Source organism: Marmota marmota, unplaced genomic scaffold (assembly GCF_001458135.2).
Source record: "Marmota marmota marmota unplaced genomic scaffold, marMar, whole genome shotgun sequence".
Classification (NCBI taxonomy): domain Eukaryota; kingdom Metazoa; phylum Chordata; class Mammalia; order Rodentia; family Sciuridae; genus Marmota; species Marmota marmota.
In genome coordinates, this window is record NW_026005982.1 from 1 (window position 1) to 5556 (window position 5556).

A 5556-nucleotide genomic window follows, 5' to 3' on the forward strand; every position below is an offset into this window, starting at 1 on the left:
GGTATTTGCCTGAGCCAAATAAAACCTATTTCTAGGTGTCCTGGTGAAGACAAGCTTTTATCTTTATATGTCTCATTGTCTGTGGTTTTCTTGTTGTTGTTGTTGTTAACCATTTTATCAGATGTGTAACTAGATGCCACTGAAATTATCCACTTTTAAATGGTAGACATTTTGTACATGAACACTGCCTGTCTGCACCTTTTTTAAAAACAGGTCTGGGCTCAGGAGCCCAAATACCAATGGTTATCTGGAACATATTCTTCAGTTTGGCCTATCCGCCAGTATGCCCTGAGGTCATCTAGTCTATCATCTTCATTACCCCTGCTCCCTCACTAGCTTTCATAGAACCCACATGCTGTCTATGAGTCAGGGTCACCAATCCCACAACATTTCGTTTGAGTAGCCAAAGTCCCACGTTTCACTTTGCCATGCCTGACATAGGCAGTAATATTTATCAGGAAATGTGAAATTTTCAAAGATCCAATTCTATGTGCTCCTTTCTCAAAGGGCATTAGGCAGGGATATAGCATACATAAATATTAAGTATAAGACCATAGTTTTAAAAAGTCATAGATACTTTTTATTTTGGAGGAGGTATGATTTAATAGGGAATTCCAACAGCTACATAATAGTGAAATGGTAAGTCTTCCATCCATTTTATTCTTTGTTTCTGATGATTTTTATGAGTAAGGATAAGATACTTCCTTGTTCGAATGCAGATGTTGCCCACTTCTGTGAATGGATGCACGGTGTCACCTGCTACTTGGATGTCTGCATGTTGTGCTTGACACTAATATCGTACTTAGTAGGTGGCAGAAAGTCAATACTGAAGTTAAGCTCTTGTGTTCTAGCAGCTGTGCTGAAGATCCTTGGTGTGCCACCTTCTGCAATCCATGTTGCTCTCTTCATGTTCCTTATTGACTTCCTGGTGATGAGCATCATGGTCTCTTGGTCTTTGAGAATGGCCAAGCATTGCTCTGTGAATGTGGAAGTCAGTCATGTGGAAGGCTCCAGGGAGGAGGGATCATTGATCATGTACTCTAATCCATGTGCCTCTTTAATGACCTGTTTTTCTTCTTGGGTTTTAAGGGAGACAGTGCCCTCAAACACGTCTGTGCAGCTGGGAATGCAGGCTTCTGCTTCACCTTGAAGGAAGCATTAATGATTCCTTTCCAGAAGACATGAGAAGAGAGAAGTGAGCCTCTGGTATCATGCAGGTTCCTTGCATTGCCCATGGGCTAGAAGAGAGAAGAGTTGCTTCATGAGATTTGATCCCCTTTTTCCTGAAAAGTTCCACACAAAGGTGAGTCCCCAGCATATTTAGACACCATTTCAGACATCTTTGTTGACAGAAATGAAACACACCCCCTGGTGATGTGGAAGAGCTAAAGATGGGTTTGCTATGAATTTTCTATTTCGTTTCTCAGGGCCTGAGTCAAGCCAGCCATTGTGCTGTCAGCGCATGAGCTGCTGGTCAAATGTGAGGAAGTGGTCTTGCTTTATGAAAACACCACCCTGATTCAGTGAGCCAGAGGCAGCCTGCAGTCCCTCCGTTTTCCTGTAAAGGCAGATTGCTGTGGATGGCCTCTGGCCTCGTCATGCAGCCCTGCTCAGAGTAGGGGATTGAGGGTCCAGGCAGATCCCTAGTTCCTTTGGACCTTTATTGCCATTGGGCCACCCCAGGGTCCTTGGACTCTACCTGGTCTTCTGGCCTGGGTCAGGGGATGTGAGGTTTGGTATCTCCCTCTGTGGAAGGATCCCAGGCCCCACAGCCACTTGAGGGCAGGCACAGCCTTCCCTAATTGTGTTAGAGGGGGAGACTTCTCCCACCCATCCTCATCCATGCTCATCCCACATTGTGTAGCTTGACACCTGAGGACCTTTATTCATTGACTTAGTGGTTATGATGATGGTTGCTAAGACTAAGTGACTCTTTCAAGGTCACATCACTTGCATGGTAGGGCTAGAGCATGGATCTTCCTAATTGATTTCAGGGACTCTCTCATGGAAACTGTGACTGCCTCCTAAACACACACACTACATTTGGAGTGTCAAAATTCTTGGCGCTGTCTCCTTGGCAAATGTATCTTGTCTTCTACTTGGGAATTTCACAAATATTTTCTTTTGGTTTGTGGAGGTCATGCAGAAGGGATTTCATTTGAAATAGCCCAAACAAGAAATACCAGTTGTCTTTTTCACACATGGATGTGTGTAGTGAACATCCTTTTCTGTGTGCTTGCATGAGTTGCTCCTTTGAATTTGTGGAAGAATGGTTGGCTGGGGAGCAAGGTAACGAGAGATGGATATCAATGGTTGTCAACTATTCTGAAGTGAAGAATGTATTGAGGATGTGAAGCCTTTTCTAGCCAGTTCCTATGGCTCAGTCAGGAATCAGTCAGAGAATTCTGTCTGGTAGACTCTTTGGAGCAGATATGAAAGTGGCCTGGTCTTACCCTGTCCAGGACTGAATGCTGAGCTTGAATGGGAGCTTCTTGTCATTTCAAGCATTTCCATGAGTCTGTCCTCTGTTCTCTTGTATCCAAGTGGTTTCTAAAAGGAAAGGAGAACAAAAATTGAAAGTATGGTGATTGATTATTTATACCAATGTCATTTCAATCAAATTTGTATAATACAAAATTAACTTTCTGCTACTAAAATTTCATATGTTAAGGAAACAATGAAAATATTGGGGTTGGGGGATGAGGATTTGCAAATCAAATATTTTTGAGTACCAAGAGTGGTTTTTTTTTTAACTTAAATAATAAACTGCCAGAGGACCAGAGACAGTGGGGAGGTAGTGGCACATGAGGAAGGGAAGAGCTCTCAGGATGGGAAGAGGGGGCCGCTTCAGGACTCACTGGGCATGGCACGAGGCTGCTGGCCATGGTGTATGCCTGGGCCCACTGAGTGGGGCAGATCCATGCTCTGTGTCCCTCTACCCTCCTCTCTAGCCTGTGTTGGCAGTAGATCAGGAAATTGGGGTCAGAAGTGCTCCCAATAACACCAGCCCCCAGTGTGTGCCTAGCCCTTTCCCCACCTGGCCTGACTTGGTGCTTGTTTTGACACAGGGCTGAGACCCTACAGTCATCAGGGCTTATCTGTGGCCCAGATCCACCCTGCATGGCCAACATGCTCAGACTTTTAGCTGGGTCCTAGGCTGCTGCAACCAAACCCTGTCAACTGGGTGGCCGACAACCGAGGAAGGGTCTTCTGTTGAGCTCCAGAGGCTCAACACAGTAGGTGTTGGGCTGTCCCAGTGCCACAACACCTCACAGGTTCCTTGGGGACTGTCCCCACAACTCTACCAGCCCTTTACCACACTACTACTGCTGCCCACGATCTGTGGTTCCCGTATGGGCATCCCCTCCTGACTCCAACCTCACATAGGCTGTATCCCCAAGTCTCCCTGGTCTCTGGGTCCAGACTCCCCTCTTCCTACAAGAATATCAGATATTGGATTTGGGCCCAGTTGATGCTGTGTTCCATCATGTGAGCTCTTAGCTTCATCACTGTGCAAAGACTTTTTTTCCACACAAGTGCGCACGACTTTTGGGTGGCTAAGAATTTTCAGGGGACACTTTTCTAATGAGTACACTTTCCTTCCTTCAGATCTCCCCCCAATGAGCCTTCCTCGTACCCTTGTCCTCGTTCCTTTATGGCAGGTTCCCTCCTTATGGCTGATAGGACCTAGTGACCCCTGGATTCACACATTCTCCTTAATCACCAACACACTGCAGAATTCTCCATGGGACTGTGGTGTTTGCATTGGAACCCACCCCCTGACCTCTAAAAGTGTTCTAGACAATTGGGTTGGCTCCCTCCCTCCTGAACCTCTTTGATGCCCTTTGAAGTAAGTTATTCTTTTGGATTCCTCCCACAGTAGGCAAGTCCTTGGATCCCCTGCAAGAAAGTCTTCTGGCCTGAAGGTCAGATGTGTCCAGATGTTGACTTGAAGGATATCAGCTCCTAGAAGCCCTCATCCTGGCTGCAGTGTTTCCTCCCCACAATGCAGAGCAAGAAAGTGCAGTTGGCCCTGCACCCATTCTTCTGCATCCATGGTTCCCACCAGCTGGAAAACCAAACTATCAGGAAAGGAGTTGTGTCTATCTGGACAGATACTTCTCTCATCATTGTATCCTAGATCTTACAGTGTTACAGAGAATGACACTGCCCTTTCATTGTATTAGGTGTGAGAATTTATCTAGAGATAATGGAAGTGCTACAGGAAGAAGATATGCAGTGTTTAGATGCAAATACTCTGGCATTTTTGTAAGAGACTTGAGCCTGTGTGGACTGGTGTTTTGGGCGGACTTTGAACAAATCTCCCTTGGATTTCTTGTAACATTTCTGGTTTCTGGACTTGGGAGTGTTCAGGACTTGTGTGTGAGTCAGCCCCATAGGGATGTGATAGGGGGGCAGTCGGAGCTGTTGTGCAGAACCACAGTGATGGCTTGTAAGGCCACATGCAACACTGCAAGCAGGAGCCGAGAAGGGAGCCCTCTCCCCATGTGTTCTGCTTAACTCTTGTCTTATCCAAAATCGACTTGTGAAATGTTGCAGAAATGGAGTCCTGCCAAGAAGTTGGGATGTTCTGGGGAGCATGAGCTGTCATTCTATTCTGTCTCTGCATTATGACGTGTTAGTGGGTGGGAACTTGAAGATGTGCTTAGGCCATGGATTCTCCTTCCATGGGAAAGGGCTTCTCAAATCAACCCTTGTCCCTGTTTCACCTGCTTCCCCAGGAGGACACAACAAGAACGTTCATACATTTGGCCCCCGGTCTTGGTCTTCCAGCCTCCCAAATTTGAGAAACAAAATCTATGCTATGAATTACCCAGTGTCTTGTATTCTGCCATCACAACACAAACTATGCTAAGATGAGTCAATCAGCAGTCTCCCAAGTGTTTACATTGTGGTAATTGACACCAAACATCTGTTTTGTAATTAAACCATTTTGGAGTACACAGTTGAGTGGCATTAAGCATGTTCATGTTGGTGTATAGGTGTCGCCACCCTGCATCTCCAGAACTCACGTGGATGTACTCTTGCCATCAATGCTGAATTCTAGTGCCCTTGAGGCCCAGGAGAAGAACATTGTACTTTATCTTTTTATGAACCTGATAATTGAGAATCTGAGATAAGTGAAATCCTACAAAATTTGCCTTTCTCTGGACACGATCATTTTCAAGGGATGCAGTTCGCCCCCACTCATGGGCATACCAGGTCCTCTGCCAACTCTGCGGGTATTTCAAATGCACTCTCAGTGACAGTGGTGACTGTGTGCACATGAGCTGTCTGTCCAGCTCAGATCCCAGGATCTAGGGTCTTTGGTTCCACGCAGCCTATAGGTTGCCTCCTCCTCCAGGTCTCTGCAGGCCAGTGGCACGAAGGCCCTGGGCCTGGTGGTTTCTTTAGGTGAGTGCAATACGTGTCCACAGTGTCCTGGGTCATGATGGACTATAAATAGAAGCAATACCTGGATACTCCTGAGATCTGAGTGGGACCAGCCCGTGAGCTGAGAATTGGTGTGACCTCCTAATTAATGGGACCCCAGGA

At 46.2% G+C, this 5556-nt stretch overlaps 1 long non-coding RNA gene across 1 annotated transcript; it reads left to right on the top strand.

Annotated features, from left to right (window-relative positions):
- Nucleotides 1-998: 998 nt before the first annotated feature.
- On the top strand, nucleotides 999-4966 carry LOC107134406. Its single transcript, XR_007345266.1, has 2 exons — nucleotides 999-1303; nucleotides 3881-4966. It is a non-coding gene; the product is annotated as an uncharacterized LOC107134406 (long non-coding RNA).
- Nucleotides 4967-5556: the final 590 nt, after the last annotated feature.